This window comes from Ambystoma mexicanum, chromosome 6q, assembly GCF_040938575.1.
Source record: "Ambystoma mexicanum isolate Mex_15411 chromosome 6q, UKY_AmexF1_1, whole genome shotgun sequence".
In the NCBI taxonomy this organism is placed as follows: Eukaryota; Metazoa; Chordata; class Amphibia; order Caudata; family Ambystomatidae; genus Ambystoma; species Ambystoma mexicanum.
Window position 1 is genome coordinate 1,233,659,778 of NC_090937.1, and position 18,942 is coordinate 1,233,678,719.

Here is an 18,942-nt window from a genome sequence, read left to right on the forward strand (position 1 = left end):
GATGCCGGACACACAGGCATCGTGGACCACATGCAAACAGCAATCAGGAAACAAGCCAACTGCCACAGGTGCACACAATCCCCACAGGTGGAGGCAATGGAGGCTGGGCCAGTATAAAATGAGCACACCCACACACCACACCCTTTCCAACACCAAAATGCCACTACTAGCTGGTGCAATCATGGCGCTGGAGGACATGCCAATAGTGCTACAACTACAGCAACAACACCAACTACAACAACAACTACAGCAGCAACAACAGGCACCACTAAGGAGACACAGGAGGGGAAGGAGGGTGAGACAGGCCCAGCAAATACCACCAGCACAGCCAGCAGTGCCTCGTAGGCAGCCACCAATCCCTCACACCAGACCCAGCACATTCAACCTAACCCCTGAGCAGATCCACACCCTGTACCGGTTGGACCGGGACACCATCACCACAATAGTGGACATGATACACAACGACATAGGCAGCCTCATAGAAATACGCACTGCCATCTCCCCGCTACTAAAGGTGGTGTCCGTGCTCCACTTCCTGGCCACAGGCACCTATCAACACACAGTGGGGCAGCTGCATGGCATTTCCCAACCACTTTTTTCATGCATGTTGAACCAAGTGCTGGATACCCTCCTGAAGCACGCAAGCACCCACATATCCCTACCACTGACTGGCCAGGAGATAGACGACACCAAAGTAGGTGGGTCACTCCCATATAGGCCTGAGAAGGTGGCAAAGATCACCATGGCCTGTGTCATGCTGCACAACATGTGCGTCTGGAGAAATGTACCACTGCCACCTGACATTGACATGCATGCCCCGGGTGAGGATGATGAGGATGGAGACGGAGGTGAAGTAGCCCCCTGCTAGTACATGATGCATGGGATGGCCATGCAGTACGCCAAGCACAGATTCACGAATACTCCTGACCAACAGGGACTAGGAAAGACACGTGTCAGTCAGACACTGGGCCAATGTGGACATGCACACAGGGAATATTGGGAGTTGGGCACTGAACACCGTAACACATTAAATGGATGCACACTAAAATAACAATGCCCAGCCATGGATTTTTCTTATCACAGCGTGTGTATTATTCACAACAGCAAAAATGTGCCCACTCCCCCCTCCCTATCCCCCTCAACAAACTCCCAGACACCCCCAACAAACTCCCAGAGCCCCCAACAAACTCCAAACCCCCCCAGCCAACACCAATACCCCCAATAGACTCAAGATGCACCCCTTCACCCCCAACCTTGTGTCCCACTCCCATTGTCGGCCCACACTACTTCCGGGACTTCCGGAGGTGGCATTTCAGTGTGCCTTGCACTCCTACAAGTCTGGCACACTGGGCTGGTGGGGACAGATGAAGCTGGTGTGGAGGTAGTAGGTAAGCCGCTGGCAGGTTCCACACCTCCTGCAAGCCGTGGCCTCTGCATATGGAGCAGCATTGAAGTCAGCACCTGTGACACTGCCCCCAGGCAGTCCCTCATTAGCCGAGCTGATGCATTAACAGCGGCTGTGTTGGCTGTGATGGCCGCTGTGGTCCCCGCAATTGCTGTGGCAATACCCCGCCTGGTTTCCTCCCCGTCCGCTATGTACTGGTGGAGTAGGTCTAACATGGCCTCCTGTAGGTCCTCCACCGTCGACAATCGTGTCTCCAGGGTTTTGGAGGGGGCTGGAGTGGGTTGTTGTGCAGTCATGTGGATGACATTTTTGGGACTGTGCTCATCAGAGGTGGGTAGCTCACAGTCATGGAAGCAGGGATCAGTTTCACCGCAGGTGGGTGACTGCAGGTGTTGGGGGGGTGGGCACGGGGCTCGGGGTGGCTGGGCATGTCACCTCGGTGTCTCCCTCAGGCTCCACACTGGCATCAAGTTCTTCCCCAGTGGAGGTGGGTGCTTCCAGGGACTCCCCTTCGACAGGTGTTGATGTGGCCTGCTGGTCAGTAGTGTGTCAGGCACACTGGCAGCAGGTGTTGCTGGCTGTGTCCCAGCTCGCACAGGCACACTGGCAGTGGCTGTGACCTGCTTGCCTCCAGCGGAGGTGGTGGTGGTGGTAGCCCTTTTCTTAGGGTGTGAGGTGGATGCCCTTGCGGTGGTCTCCTGGGTTGCTTCTTCCTCATCGGTGCCTGGGGGGTAGAAGAGATGCAGGGCATCAGTGATGGTGTGACATGGCAGAGGCATACGATGGTGCTGTTCATTATTAATTTGATCATGCATTCATGTCTTACAGGTGTGTCACACAGGGTATTCAGAGGGGGCATGTTAGCATTCACTGCATGGCAGGTGGCATGACGTTGATATGGGGTTTGTGTGTTGGGTTACATGGGTATGGGATTGGCACTCAGCATGCATTTCTGTGTGGCAGGGTTTGGGCCACAATCTTGACTTGGATATGTTGATGTGGGTGTAGGGACATGCATTGCCTTGCCTAGTCTCACAACCCGGTCACTAGTGCTAAATCACGTTTTCCCCTACAGGGATATGCAGGGTCACTCACCTCTTTCTGTGGATGATGCTGCACCCATCTCCATCTCTCTGAATCCCTCTTTTGACTCAGGATCAATAAAAGTGCTGCAGTCTCCTCCCAGGGCATCATCTTAGCAGGTGAATGTGGACCCCACCTGTCTCCATGGCCGGCCCTCCTGTTGCTCGATAGGATGTTTTGCACCCTCAAGAGGAGTTCGTCCCACCTCTTGCGGCAGTCACGCACGGTGCAACCTCCTGCCAGATTTCCTTTCTCCTCATCTGGGCTTCTCGCTTCATATCATTGCTTTTCATTATGGCTGCATGTGCAGCCAGAGTGTCAGCAAGCATATTGAGCTCAGCATCTGAAAACCACTTCTTCCACTGCCGGGTGGTCATCTTCCGGGTGGCCTTGGACATCCTCAGGGTTTTCCAACACAGCACGACACAAAAAGACTGGTGGTTAGGGATGATGGCAATGGATTGTGTTTTTAAAGATGGCCGCCGGCCCATTTCCCGTTCCTGCGCAAAGATGTGATTTCCGGGTCTGGTTTTTCGAACCCGGTATTAGCATGGTCGTGTTACCGGGCTGGTATTTAGGGGTTGGTCTGAGGAGGTGTCGGTATCGGCGGGTCCCGTGATGCTGCTATCGTGGGGTTGGAGGGCCTTTAGCGGCCTGCCGGTATCACCATTAACGGCATGGGGGTTCGCGCATGCTTGCACACTCGTAATCACCCGCTATTAGCTGGTTCATACGAGCACGGACCCGCTCTTACCGGCATGCCGGTAATGAACCCGTTTTTACCGGGCTACTCGTAATGAGGCCCTCTGTTTTAGGGCCATATCATTGACAGCTCCTTTCATGCAGTTATGTTCCGCATTTTGTATGAATCTTGATTTCCCAGCTGTGACTGGACCCAGAATAAATTGTGTTACTTCTTGCTTGGTATACACTCCATTTTGGATTACTTTTGTAATTAATTATTGGTGAGTTCTGAGGCAACCAGCAGTGCACCCTATTCACCAAAAGACCTTGTGGGCCAATGTCATCAAGGCCTCACTCCAACCAATACCAATTATAGAATAGGCCTTTTATAGGGAAGGTATGGATGCAGAGGTAACTAAGTAACAGAATCACTCTAGTCTGGTTATTGTCGACTATGCCACCCAATACCCTGAGGCCTTCGCTATCAGATGTAATACTGTTTAAGGCATGATCAAGAATTTTACTCCATATCTTTCTTGTATGGTTTCCCAAGTAGATTTTGACAGATCAAGGAATCTCTGTTGTGTTCCTGGTTATGACTGTGTTAAAAACTAAAACTTGTCCAGGAAGACACCTTTCCCATCTCCTTTTATCCATCCCAGACCCATAGCCTAGAGGAGTGTGTTTACATGGTTCTAAAGAACGTATGTCTTAAATGAGAATTCAAGGACTTCAGGAACAGGCATAGATCTTCCCCTGACCCCGTTTGCCACAAGGAAATCCCCACAGGCATTAATAGGCTCCTCACACTCCAATTTGATCTATGGCTGATAACCCTGGGGTATCCTGGAACTGTGGAAGGAGGAATGTGATGGAGGAAAATAACATGAAGCAGGACTGGAGAGTTCAACCAAACTACCAAAGAATGGCTACATTAAGTATTACAAGTCAGCCAAGAAGCACAGAAGTGCCTACATGGTAGAAGTGCACAGTACTTATTGATCCTAATTACAGAGTGCAGCAAAGAGGGAAAACGGTGAAAGACCTGACAAATACACCATGGAAACTGGTTAAAAGAGTAGCAAAATCCCCAGAGTCTCACTTGAAGCACTTCCTCCTGCTTAAATCTATCCCAACTAAGCAGACGATCCTGACAGAATGATTCTAAAAGATCTCCCAGATTAACAAAACTCAACCTCCGGACCTACCTGAAGGGTCTCTCTGACATTTGAGATCAGCAAGTACAGTCTCATTATTTGCTTGATCAAATGGAGGCTCTCTGGGTATGTCTTTATGATTTTAGCCAAACAACCTACCAAACTCCTGCAGGAAGGCCATAGATAGAAGGTCCAAACATTGCCTCAATAAGGGGTCATGAATCCATCCCAAAGCCAGTGGTCATTAACAACAGTTGTAGTGTCAAAATCGGATGGGAGCTGGCACATATATATTATCAGTAGTGTTCATTACCTGGGTCAGAAATTGTGTTTGCTCAGGGTATAGAAGTGGTCTGTCCTTTCGTGAAGTCATCTCGACCTCCAATTATACTCGGGAAGAGAGAGGCTGCTCCTAAGGACAGATCCTAGTACAGGGGAAAACCCAATTAAAGGTAAACAAAAAAGAAAACTAAAGATGATCAGCAGGTTAATATGGCATGGTGCTAACTCCTCCGGATGACAAGCAAAAATGATGAAGAAAAAGCATGGAGCAGCAGCCAGGAATCTCCAGGTTGCAAAGGCAGGAATGCGAGTAACAAACAGAGAGAAGGCAAGGCGAGCTGGAACAAGGACGCAAGCAGGTAGAGCCAAGAGAAAGCAGGGAAGTGTCCATGCAATGAAGCAAAGTTGTGACACAAGGCTTACCGGAGCCGCTCAGCTCCTTTAGTGTTTGGTGGTGTAGTGATGCTTCTGGGTGGCCACAACATACCTCCTTGAATGCTGCATACTGGCTGCCATCTTGAGGTAGTCAATATGGCTCGTCGCATCCGCCATGTTGTTGTGAGTGTAATCTGACATGTATTCACCTCAACAAGGTCAATGAAATATCCAATTGTGATGCCCACCCTATGACGATAATAGATGAAATAAAAATGATCAAACAACTTGGGCCAGCAATTTGCACCTCAACACTGGACTTCTCAAAAGACTACTGGCTGATCCCATAGTCACAGAGTCGAAGATAAAGTAATATCTTTCCCTCTCTGATGGGTTGATGGTATAACCCTTCAGCATCCAGTGTGCATCAGCTTTGTTCCAACATATAATTCACATGGTTCCCCAGTCCCAACAAACATACGTGGGCAAACATCATTGTACATCCTTTTCAGCTATACCTGAGTTGATCAATTGAAACACACTTACCTGGTCAGCAGAAGCTTTTGGATGGCTGGCTTTACCACACACTCAGTACAATGTCACCAAGGTCTATTTTACATGAAATAAAGGAGGTTTCAAGTGGGTGCATATGCATTGCAACATCACATTTACACGGTTCAACGTATTCAGAGCATCTCAAATGTTCCATGTGATTACAACGAAACTGGAATAACAAAAACATTTATCACAACCCTAAAATAATGATGAAAAATCCCAAATTCTTTTAAAAAAATGTTTTATTTGGGGTTCAACCTCCCAGCCCACCATTTCCCTAGGTCCATAAACCCACCCCAAATCTCTCCCAAACGTTTTCTTCCCTTAGCACACCACCACATATATTTTAAATAAAGAAATCTGTATTTTTTGTTAATCTAGGGTAGTTTAAAAAGTTGTTATTCCAAATTTGTTATCATCACTGTATACCCATCTCAAACACCAACACAAAAAACAAACTGCACACCATTCTCTGCCTTGTTAACTATGTTAACTATATCATGCATTTCATCTAAAGCTTCACACCCATTGTCCGACACCTATTAGATCAGATGAAAGATTGAAAATGTAACAAAATCCACAGGAATGAAGTAACTGAGAAGGTGTTTAGTCAGTTGAAGCGCAACCTATGTAATCCTGCTTTATTGACCATGCCCAACTTTGCGGACCCATTCTTTATTTCATGCGGATGCATCTTAAGTGGGTCTAGGAGTCACAATTTCCAAATTAAGGAAAGGGGTGGAGACAATTTATCTTATCCATTTGCAGAAAAATACAATCTCAGGAGAAACTGTAAGCCACAATAAATACATGTAATGACTAGCTATCTGATGGGCCATAGAGGCTCTCAAATATTATTTAAAAAGTTGAAAAACTATCCTCATCACTGATCATGTCCTACTGACTTGGCTTGCCAAGGCCAAGGGTACTAACCAACCGGTTATGTGGTAATACCTGGCACTGCACACTCATATGTTGGATGGGGGTTCACAGGAGGCATGACAACAGGCTAACATTATCTACCTCTAAAGGTATCCAGTAGTGAGAACATTGAAGAGCCAACAAGAAAGGGGGAGTGGCCTTAGCAGCCTGGTGCTTCCCCGAACTACTGGACAATGGTCCTGTGGTTGGGCAGGGGAACACGCAAAATGGCATGCACGAACATACCTCCTCCACAATATGCCTTGAGTTTAGGAGCTACTTCCTCAAGTTAATTCCTTTAAAATCTCCTTCATGAACACCTGCCAGGTTCATCAAAACCACCCCAATGTTGTCGACAAGCATTCACACTGCATACAGGCTCCCACAGATCCACACATTATTGCCCCACACTTGTTAAGCTGTCTTCTCAACAAATTCTAAAGCTGCTGTATTTGTCCAGCCATAGTAACAGGAGAATGTTGTGCAATCGCTAAGAGCTCACGCACAAATGAACTCTGCTCATGAAACCTGGGGGTCGACATATGCAGACATGGAATGCAAAGGATGCAGAGTGCTCAAGTACCCCCTGAGGAAGATCCCAAACCCCTCAGGATCTCCTTCATTTACAAACCACACTTCAGAATCAGCCTTGCATTGTCCAAATTCTCTCCTGTTCCAGACCAGTTAGCACAGAAAATCCAGAAAGGCCCAAAAAATACATAGACCACTCCCTCAGCCTCATTCTTCCATGCAACGATGGAAGCAACATGACCAAGGCCAGGTGCAGAACCTCAATTACAGACTTGCCCATGAGCAGGGAGGTCTGTGCTAGAAAATGTATCTGTCACAGATAAATGTTATGGTTGTTGGAGGAAAGTGTGATTGGCATGTGGCAGATGCAGTGTCTGTGAGTTTACCACACACACAGAAGACATTGATATGACAATGGCGACCATGTGGCAACAAAGAGACTCAACGAATTGTGAGACAGAAATGTAATTTTTTTCTGATAACATGTCCTTATAATTTGAAGTATGTTGGGAAAACGACCCACATGGTCAAAAACAGAATGAATGAGCATAGGAGCTACATCAAAAATTAAAATCATGACAGCCCCTCTAGTAATACATTTCATGGAAAAAACACACACATAAAATGAGTTTAGATGGACAACAATACAGAAAGTGGTTGGGACTGATGAACAGACTGTTGAAAAGAAACTGAGTGAATTAGAAAAGAGATTTACTTTTTGTATTGAAAGTCACGCACATGGTCTAAAAGAAAACATAGAATGTTACTGGTTATGGTAACATTTGGGTTCACACATGACAAAGACATTTATTTTGAATCACGTTTGAGAGACCTTGTGGGTCCATTAATACAATATATGAAGCATTTTGGTCGTGCTTCAGCTCTGTTCCTCTTTTGATGTGGTGCCCACCCTTGTGTTATTCATCAAAAACCATGCAATGGTTAACACACTAGCACTATAGGGCCACAAAGATAAGGCTAGCAAAAGGGGCAGCCCCAAAAATGGACATGTGTTTCCTTAGGCTAATATATATTTTTTTAAAAGCTAAGTAAAAAGATGATTGGAGTGACGTCATGTTCCATTATTGAGTAAGGATTAGGACACAGGTGAACAACGGCTCAGCAATTAACAAACACAACATTAAGAATAGAGAAACCAGCAAAATGTAATAGTATTTAATTGTGTAATAAAGGTGCAAAGATTTCCCATAGATTGCTCGTAACGCACTAGACGTTTCAAGATGGCACCTGCAATAGTATTATGATATCAAGATTCAATCTGACATATCATGTGACACGTACACATTTATTGACGTGGATCATCAATGAGCACGATACAGGTGTATAAACAGGCAGAGAAAGCATAATATACCCAACTCCAGGTATAATCACATAAGTGATATCATTTTCCATAGGTAGAGCAATAGGTATTTTGCATATTTAAATGCCCTATGAATGTTCTTGGAACAGATGAGGCTGAGACATATGGGGGGTAATTCATATATTTCAGCGCACAAGTGGCGCACGCGGCTGGCGCACAGTGGGCGGGTGCGGCAGTCTGTGCGAGCCGCGTGCGCCAAAATCGATTTCTGCGCACAGCGTGTTCATGGATTTTAACATCCATAACCAGCCGTGGCGCAGAGTGACGCAGCGACCCTGCAGCTGCGCCAGTTATGCCCCCAACCCCTCCCCGTGCGCCATGAACAGCGCACAAATCCTGTACATGGCGCACAGGCAAGTGGACCAGCATACAGCCCCCCAACCATGAAAACGTCCATAAAAATCCCCATGCACCCCTCTGAATACACGTACCCCGCTGTACAATACACGCGATTGGCCCTGTGCGAGCGGGGTACGTGTATTTCGGTGATGCAAAGGAATTTCTACACGCAATTGGGCTTGGGCGAGCGGGGTATGTGTATTTCTGTGGTGCGCGGGAAGTTTGCGAGCAGGGTACATGTATTTCTGTGGTGCACGGGAAGTTTACGAGCGGGGTATGTGTATTTTGGGGGTGCGCGGGAAGTTTTACACACGATTGGCCCTGTGCGAGAGGGGTACTTGTATTTTGGGGGTGCGCCAGAAGTTTGCGAGCGGGGTACATGTATTTCTGGGGTGCGCGGGAAGTTTTACACATGATTGGCCCTGTGCGAGCGGGGTACGTGTATTTCAGGGGTGCGCAGGAAGTTTTACACGCGATTGGCTTTGGGCGACTGGGGTACGTGTATTCTGAGGGGTGCGCGGGGAGTTTCACACGCGATAGGCCTGTGTATTACTGGGGTGCGCAGGAAGTTCTACACGCGATTGGCCCTGTGCGAGCGGGCTACGTGTATTTCGGGGGTGCGCAGGAAGTTTGCGAGCGGGGTATGTGTATTTCAGGGATGGGCGGGAAGTTTTACACGCGATTGGCCCTGTGCGAGTGGGGTATGTGTATTTCGGGGGTGCGCGGGAAGTTTGTGAGCGGGGTACGTGTATTTCTGGGATGCGTGGGAAGTTTTACACACGATTGGCCTTGGGCAAGTGGGGTACGTGTATTCTGAGGGGTGCACGGGGAGTTTCACACGCGATAGGCCTTGGATGAGTGGGGTACTTGTATTACTGGGGTGCACGGGAAGTTCTACAAGTGATTGGCCATGTGCGAGCGGGTTACGTGTACTTCGGGGGTGTGGGAAGTTCTACACGCGATTGGCCTTGGGCGAGTGGGGTACGTGTATTCTGAGGGGTGCGCAGGAAGTTCTCCAGGCGATTGGCCTTGGGCGAGTGGGGTACATGTATTCTGAGGGGTGCGCAGGAACTTTCACACATGAATTTGCTTGCAGAGCGGGGTACGTGTAGGCAGCCCACACCACAGGGGACTACCCTGCACCCCTGGCCATGTCCTGCAGGCAGACCATTCACCATGGGCATGCCCCTCAGCCAGCCCACATGTCACCTTGCACTAGTGATCACCGACTCATGTCCCTCAGCACCCCCACCCACCCAGCATTGAGGGGCACCTGCCAGCAGGCCCTGACTCATGTCCCCCCCAACACTTCATAAAGATGCACAATCATGGGCCTCTAGTGCACCAAAATCCCACAGCACCCCACCCCAGTCTTGAGAGGCAATCAAGTCCCCAATCCACCCCACACTGAAATGGCTATTCCATGACACAAACCGAAAGTCAACTATGTACATCACAACATGTCCCTCAGACACACACACACACTGGGTGCAAGTGATTGTCTAAATCTACTTTTTCACATGCAGTAACCCAATGAGCGAATACCCCACATGGAAGTAAGAAACAAAAATGTATTATGAACAAAATGAATGAAATGAAAGCATAAAACATATTTCAAACGATGAAATGAAATGTATGTCCGAAACAGAATAAAAAAAACATATGAAGAACCAATCCAAAATGATGAAAAAAAAAAACATGTGTCCAATCTCGCGGTCCACCAAATGTAATCCAAAGGAAACGTAAATTGAAAAATCCATTGATCCATGGTGATAAAATAAAATAAAATCCTCACATGATCCACCGTTCAACTATGTACACAGAGTTCATCCAGGGTCCATGAGCCCAACGAAAGAAATGAAACCTATACAAAAAATGACCTAAGAAAAGAACTATATACACATGTTTGGGGCATAGTCCAAACACCCCAAATCAAAGGAAAACAAAAATGAAACCTAACACTAAAAACTATATACAATGGCGGCAGGCTAGTCCAACGGCTCACTTTCTGATTTCCCGGCCCAGGGCATCATCAAACTCCTGCTCAATGTCTTGGAGGCGGTCCTCTTCGATGGCCCGAAGGGTTTGCAAGGACGATGCCATGTTGACCTCCACTCCCTGCGAATTGCCTCGAGGCACTCGGCCCGCCTCAGTGCCCTCCGCATGGAGTTCTCCGCCCTGACCATTGTGAGCCGTGCCTCTTCCGCCCGCCGCCGCTCCGCATCCATGGACTGGCCCAACCGCTGCCACACAGAAGACACTTGCAATCCTGGGTCCTCCTGCCCTGTGGCCGATGCCTGCCCCTCCGATGTTGATTGCCCCGAGCCATCATCGCTCCCACCTTGTTGCTGCTGCTGCTGCTGCTGTGCCATGGCTATTGCTGCCTGCACGTCCTCCTCCGGCTGGGGTGCAGTTGTTGTGGTGGCCACCCCTGCTGGACGTCCGACTCCCGACTGTGGCAGGGATGTGTCCTCCACCAGTCTGGCCGCTGGGTCAGAGGCAGCTCCATAGGGTACCCAGGTGATACATGGGTGGGAAGATGGTATGGAGGACGACTGGCGCATAGGGGGTTCAGGTGAGAGGGGGTCGTAATAAGGTCCAGCATACGGAGGAATCCAGCCCTGGTGACCCGTCCCAGTAGGTCAACGCAGTCAACGAGGCATCCGAGATGAAGTGCAGTGTCTTCACGAAAACACTGCAGGTCACCTCGCATGCCCCATTGACACAACGCCATCCCAGCCACAAACAACAGCACAAGCAGCCGAAGGTGAGCCTGACGTCACATGAAACACGGGGAGTGCACAACACATGCACACACGCCACCAGACTTACATGCATGTGTACATCTCCACCAACTGTCGCAGTGATGAGATCGCCATCCATGTCACATCTCGCATTCAGCCTTCTACATGTTAGTGTCACATGCATCTATGTTGCATCACAGTTGCACACTTGTCAAATATACCCACATTCACATGTGCATAGTGCAGATACATTCAGCATGAACCAGCATCCATGTGTGACACCACAACCATGCCACAGTACATACTTGTAATTCATCACGTGTGCACCCACACATACATTTGCACAGCATTCTTATCAACACATACACCATCAATGTGTCTCACACTTGATAGGAATCACATGTGGCAGGTTCACGTCCCTGTACATATGCAGCCATACATGTCCCTACAAAGGCATATGTGCAACCTGCACACTCCTGGCACACCACAACATGCACAGCGTTTGATCAGTATGCATGTACACTTACCGCTCAACTCCAGATGGGTCTGCTCCTCAAGGACCTGGACATGGAGTGCTTGGCGTATGCGTTCCAGGACCCTCATCTGGTTGTCGGTCAGGTGGACCCGGGACCCCTTGGCATCCGCTGCCTTCAAGAGGCGCCGGGCCTTGTTGAGGGTCCTGGACCTGAAGTCCTCCCAGCGCTTCTGGACATGTTTGATCTCGCGGACTGCCACCCCCTCCTCGTTGATGGCAGTCACGATGTCCATCCAGATCCTCTTCCATCCTTCATTGTCGGCGCATGAACTTCCAAAGAGGGCATCATACTGCCCCAGGACTTGCTCCACCAGGACACCAACTACACTGGCACTGAAGCTGGTGGCCCTCTGCCTCTCTGCCTGGGGGGGCCCAGTGGTGCCGGATTGTGAGGTGTCTGACATGGCAACCCCAGAGGCAGGTGTGGGTGGGCAACTGGGTCCTGGGGCTGGGCTGTGGAGCGATGGTACAGCAGTCGGGAGTCTTCAGTTCCAGCAGGGGTGGTCACAGCAACTGCACCCCTGGCTGATGTGCAGGCACCAAATAGTAGGGCATGTGGGCAGCAGGCAGGCAGGCAGCAGCAGATGGGAGCATGCTCGGGGATCTGGGGGGCAGGAATATGGCCTTCTGGGCAGGAGCGTGGTCTTCTGTGTGTTTTCACATGGCCAGCTTGATACGGGGTGATTTGGCATGTGAAAAAAGTGCACGTCAGCGTGAAATACGAGGAAAGACCAAAAGCGCGAAAGCATGTCTGTGACGTTACGCGTGCAGGGGTTTCCCTCATGACGTGTGCATAGTGGTTCAGTGCGTGAAAAAACTGCACGTCCGTGTGTGAATGCATGTAATCCGAGGAAAGGGCCTACGCGTGTAAGTGACGCGACATGCGCGGGTGTTTCCCTCAGCACGGGTTAAAGGTAAGCGGGGCCAGCAGTTTGCTGTACATGCCTTTCGTGGAGACCGACGTGTGCGTTGCTACTTCATGTTGTTTTGCGCGCCATCACAACTTCACAGCGGATCAAGGACGTATCTCTTCTTTTGGCTGGGGTATTGGCTATGTGTGTTTTTCATCATCACGCTAGTCTGACGGTGAGTCCTGCACGCTATTTTTCCCACTGCGGGTGTCCCTGTGTATCGCATAGCTGTTTTCGAGGTCATAGTAGCCTGCGTGTCCCACGCGTACGCGTTTTTCGTGTTACTGGGTGCCACCACGTACTGCGGGAGGTTAATTCCACGCACGTATGCTGCAGGGGTTGCGTGCACAGTTTTACTGCAGTTTTGGGGTGCCTGAGCATTGCGTGACCCGTCACTACATCACCGGGGTCACTTAACATCTTACATCAAACCCCCTTCACCCCAATTGCCCAGTACAATTGTGGTGTACACCTCCCATTGGCACTCCTCCATCTGTGCCGGCACTACTCCATCTGTGCCATGGTTGGGAGGCCACCAAAGGTGAGGGGCACCTCAGCTGGGCGTCCTCCTCATGGCGGGTGTGGTCAGCGACGTGGCCGGGGTGACAAGGGAGTAGGGGGACTCCACGGTGTCCATGGTGGCCACAGAGGGGGAAGAGGCAGGGGTGCGCCACTTGTGCACAATGTTGTGCCATGTGTCGGTGCAGTCATGCCATCACCCACTGTGGTTCCAGGAGATGCAGCTTCTGCATCTGGCACTGGCACCCATGTGACCTGGTAGTCCATTCCATCGACTGCCAAGGGCTCAAGGGTAGTGGTAGTTGCAGGTGCAGCTGTGGACACCACCACCCAGGCTCAGGGTCCGCCAGGGCAGGCTGCGTTGGCACTTGAGGAGTCCTTGGAAGATTTCCAACAGGGCAGGAGGGAAACCGTAGGTGCACGCAGGGCTGCCCTGATCGAGACACGTGTCCCTGGGGCAGTAATGTCATCTGCTGCCCCGACCAGCCGGGTTTTGGCAAGTGCAGGGGCAGATGCAGCCAACAACACCTCAGTTGTGAGTCTGCCAACCAGGACAGTCGCGGTCAATGACCCTGCCACAGCGGATGTTGCTGCGCAGGGTCCATTAGAGGGCACACAGCTGCCACTGACGCAAGTCAGGCCTTTGGTGGTCCCTCCACCTGCCACTCCCTTGGCTCAATCCACAGGTGCCACTGTCCATACTGATCAGGGCGGCATTTGCCAGCCAGGGTCTGCGCCACAATCCAAGAGGAGGAAGTTTGCACCTGCAGCACAGGCTGGGACCCCACACACAGCCACAACCTCCTGCATGTCGAGGAAGAAGCCTTTCTGCAACCAGGAACTGGACTTCCTCGTGGACTACGTGTGGGACCACAGCCGTGACATGCTAGTGGGGCCCAATTGTCAGACTACGGCTGCCCACCATGATACCCACTGGAAGCAAGTTGCAGAACATGTGAGTGCATTCGGCCATGAGGTGCGCACGGCGTAAGAGTGCAAAAAGCATTGGAATGACCTCAAACGCAGTGCTAAGGCTAAGCGTGGCTCAAATTACAACTTGACTCTGGTGACTGGCAGTGGGCCTGCACCTGAGGAGGAAGACCTCACTCCGCACGAGTCACTCGTTGCGGAGTTTATACCACCAGAATCGGTGGAAGGAGTGGGAGAGATGCCGGACTTTGATGCCCAGTCCAGTGAGTGTTGCTGCGTGCTTGTTGAGAACATGTGTGTTTTTACTTGTGTGATGTGTTGTGCATGACTGTCACTACATGTCATGTGTACATGGTTCTGATGTGCAAGTAATGCAATGCTTCAATGATGCATGGCTGCTCTGCAGGATGGTGGACTTGTGGAGCAGACAGGGACTGTCCGCATCACCACTATTGCACCCTACTCACATGCTGGTCACCAGGATGCCCCTCCGGTCCATGTTCCAGCTCACTGGCCCTTCTGCATGTAGCCTGGGGTGACCTTCCTCTCAGCCCTGGGACTATGTCATAGCATGACTGACGTGCATGTGTCCTCTGCCTGCATGCGGGTACTCCACGTAGGCATGCTCTCTTGCCCCTCCGCCCCCCTCTGCACCCCAATTTCAACTTTGCACTGGTCTGCTTCAATTTTGCCGTTGAGTACTTGCCTGTTCATGCGTCCTGTGTACATGCTAACTTCCACCAGCCAATTTGCCAGACATATGCTGTGGGGTACATCCTTTGTACTTGATGCAGGGTGTCTCACTTGGACTGTGCAGAGGTCAGATGCCCCGCAGGAACATGAGTGCCCATTCATGCTCCATGTGGATTCCATGCATGCCCCTATGTGTCCTTGACTGGATGATCATTGTAGTACGTGTCCAGGGTGACCTACATTGCATGGCATTTCATCAGCCTTCCCATGGCCACTGTGGCTCAGTCCCGCGTTGCACACATGTTTAGGGTCTGACAGTCTGTGTGGGTCACAGGCCTCAACCTATTTCATGGCCAATGACTCTGTCCAACTGGTGTAGAGTCTTCTTCACACGTGGGTGTACTCCTGAGGTTTCATCATGTGTTCTGCTTACTGTCCCATCATCATCTGCTGTGTTGTCACTTGACTTGGCAATTGATGCTAGTCAACACTGTCTGTCAATAAACAGGTCTATGGTCATCCTTTTGATGCCATGCAAGGCATCCCTGCATTTGCACTTGGGTTGAGGGGTGGTTTGCTTGTAGCCATGCTGCCCATTGCATGCACATTGCACGTGATGGCTGAAGCTGACCTTGCACTGCCTTCACATTTTCTGATACACATCATTAAGTACTTGTACATGTGGATAGTGAGTAACGTACAGATGTGCTGCACTGCATCGACCCACTTCAGAGCGATATAACACCCTTCTACATGCCTAATCACAGAAGCAATGTCAAGTTGACCCAGCATGCATGGCAGGTTCTCTTGTGTGTAACATGTCTGCTTCATGTGTTTGGTGTCTGTGTGATGTCTATGTGTGTATGTGCTGTGTGCTTCTTACATGTGTAGTGACATTTTTTCTCTCTACTTGTCAGATGATGATGCAATGGAGCCAGAGGATGGTGTTGTCATGCCAGGCACAGGGTTGTTATCACTACAGCAACCCGGCATAAGTGGGGGTAGTGGGGTGGTAGGCCACGAAAACCCACATGTGCTACAGTCCATCTTGTCTTTGGCTGGTAATGAGTCCAGCCCTGATGACCACTCTGACGTCCATGTCGAGTTGGATGTGCATCAGGTCCATATGTCAGGGGTGAGTGATACTGATGTGGGCACTCCTCTCTCCGTGACACCTGCACTGAGGGGTCAGACAGTCTTGGAACCTCTGCCTCTGGTGGATCGGGACGCAGAGTCACCATCCACACCAGTCACTGATGTACCTGGGCCATCACTTCGACGAGGGCATGTAGTCGTGCAGCCATGGGCGTTGCCAACACAACGAGGACACCCAGTCCTTGGGTCCCGCAGGTGTCAAGCCCAGCAACGCAGTCGCCACGCGCAACCGCTGTATACTGAGTGGGAGCAAGACATGACTGCCAATTGCGAACACCAGGGGGCAGCAATGGAGAACATAGCTGTGATCATTGAGCGAGTGGCCCAATCCGTGCTCCCCTCTGCCAGGCAGGTGCTTCTCCAGCAGCAGGCGGCACGGTCCATGGCCAGCTCGCTCAGGCTGGGCATGGCGGCCTCAGACAGGGCACGCCAGGCTGAAATGTTTTCTCTGCGTGAAGCAGTTGCTGCTCACGCAGAGGCACACATTGAGGCCCTGAAGGAGTATGCTTCCCTCAGATCCATTCTGGGTGTCCTTCTGATGTCCCAGAGGGAGCAGTCAGAGGAGAGGTTTGCGCAGCTTGAGCATACCATCTCGGTTGAGCTACATTCTTGCCGGGAGGTGCATCAGTTGTCCAGCCAGGCCTTGCAGGAGAAACTCTGTGTTACCTTGCAAGTAGAAGCACGCGTATCATGTGAGGTTCTGCATGCAGACCTACGTGTCATCGCCGCACAGAACCAGGCTCACCCGTCTGGCAGACTTGCTGCCGACGAGGGGCAAGCTGCGGCTAGGCATGGTCAGGCTCCTGTGACACGTCCTCCTTTCCAGGAAGAGCCAGACTCGGACGACGAGGTATCTCCCACATAGGTTGGTCTGTGCAGGCGTTGAGCCCATGGAGGGTTTTTCTTTTTTCATCAACATCATCGCATGTGGGTTTTGAGCAACACCCTGTACATCCCTCCTCCTGGGTGCCTCCCCCCTGGTCGTATGTGGCCATTTTTGATTTTTCTTTTAGTTTAGTTAGTTAAGTTTCTATTTGATAGTTAGTTTCATTAGGTAATGTAGGTTTTTGATAGTTAGTGTAATTAGTTCATATAGTTTAACATTGCTTGTCTGTTGTGCTTTCATGTGACAGTGTGGTGCTTTGTGGCTTTTGAAAGCATCCACTGTCTGTTCCAGCTGGTCCCTTCAAGCTTGTCTCATGTATGTGTTTGCAGCTTGGGGTCCTGACTCACATATGCCACTCCTGCTTCCCTTATCCATGGGCTCACATGGGTGGTTTGTAGTAACAGCCTATTACACAAGGGCTTTGGACTGTCCTATCTGTGGCATGTCTGCTGCTGTACTACTTGTGTTGATACCCCTAGTGGGGATGATAGGGGTGATTTTGACCGCAGTTCTTCCTATGCTAGATGGGCGGTTTCATGATTCATGTGTGCATTAATTGCTATACATTGAGTAGAGTGTTTCTAATCTTTGCTGTACATGTGCTTCATGCAATTCATACTGTAGACAGTGGATGACACACTTTGGCTGGGAAAGTTGCACTGATGGAGTGATTTCAGATGTACGTCTCTGACATGGTCCACTCATGACATGCCTGAGGAGACACACACAGGGAAATTTCTTGCATTAATCATGAGTTTTCTGCCCTTTCTGCAGGGGGGTGAGCTTCCAGATCACCTTTCCGAGCAGACATGGCCCATTGGATGTCTGAAAGCTGGCCACGTTCGTGGTGCAGACATGCAGGCAGAGCCACTGGGATTGCGCTCATACATCATACAGAAGGTGACATGTTTCAAGGAACTCCAGGAAATGTGAGCAGCACAAGGGGGCCACACCGCAGCCAACCGTCCACCAGGACAGTTGCACATGCATGCTAATTAGTTCCACTGACGGTGAGCTTGGACAGATATTGGTGTTGAAGCGCACAGTACAGCTAAGATGCGTTGGTGGAGTAATGGGTAGTTGATGGGAAAGTTGTCAGGGGCACATGCAGGAGCAGTGGCACATATCCTCCGGTCTAATATGGTCCATTGAGGCAGTTGTATTAGCCATGTAGCGTTCCAAGACAGGGAAAGAAGCAGCTCACAGGGACAGACAGTAAGGGACAGACTAGTGTGCAGTGCATTTCATTTACAGGTTTGAATTGCCACATGCACTACCTACTTTATTTAGGTTATGCTGGAACACGACTTGTACTGAAGTCGTACCTTGCTAAATGCGTCTGGATGCTAACCCAGGGTACTATGGATGCTGTGTGAATCTTGACGCATTGGTCTCACATTTGACACACACCCACCGGCGCTTTACTTACTGCATTGACTGTGTATGTACCATCACAGGGGGAATCTTACGTATGGGTACGAAGCACCACACCAGATAGTTTGTAGAGTATCTTGTTACTTTGGGGCATGCATGGTGGTGTGTGTGTGTGTGTGTTATGGGCACGCACAGATTAGTGACTCTGGCTCTCTTTGCAGCATTGAACTGGTCATGTTACCGGACCTGAGAATGCGCAGGCCGGAGGCCAGCACTCACCCCAGAGATAAGTTTCTCTTTGACTTCAGTTTGAGTAATTTGGTACTATGTGCATGATGTACACGTTTGGTCTGATTGTGTATGTGTTCATGTGATTATTATGTTTTTGTACATTCCCTACTTTCCCTTGTCAATCCTACTCCCCTCTCCTTCCCCTCATTCCGGTTATCCAGTATACCAATGCCTGTCCCGACTGCATATCC

General features: G+C 50.1%; 1 protein-coding gene across 1 annotated transcript in view; it reads right to left on the reverse strand.

Annotated features, from left to right (window-relative positions):
• The window catches only part of LOC138516591 (uncharacterized), a 210,463-nt gene that overhangs the window by 74,494 nt on the left and 117,027 nt on the right, over positions 1-18,942 (reverse strand). Inside the window, exons 4-5 of the mRNA XM_069631843.1 lie at positions 5,099-5,235; positions 4,643-4,754 (exon numbers count right to left, since the gene is read on the reverse strand). The gene's annotated coding sequence lies outside the window, so the exon portion shown is untranslated. The remainder of the gene's footprint in view (positions 1-4,642; positions 4,755-5,098; positions 5,236-18,942) is intronic.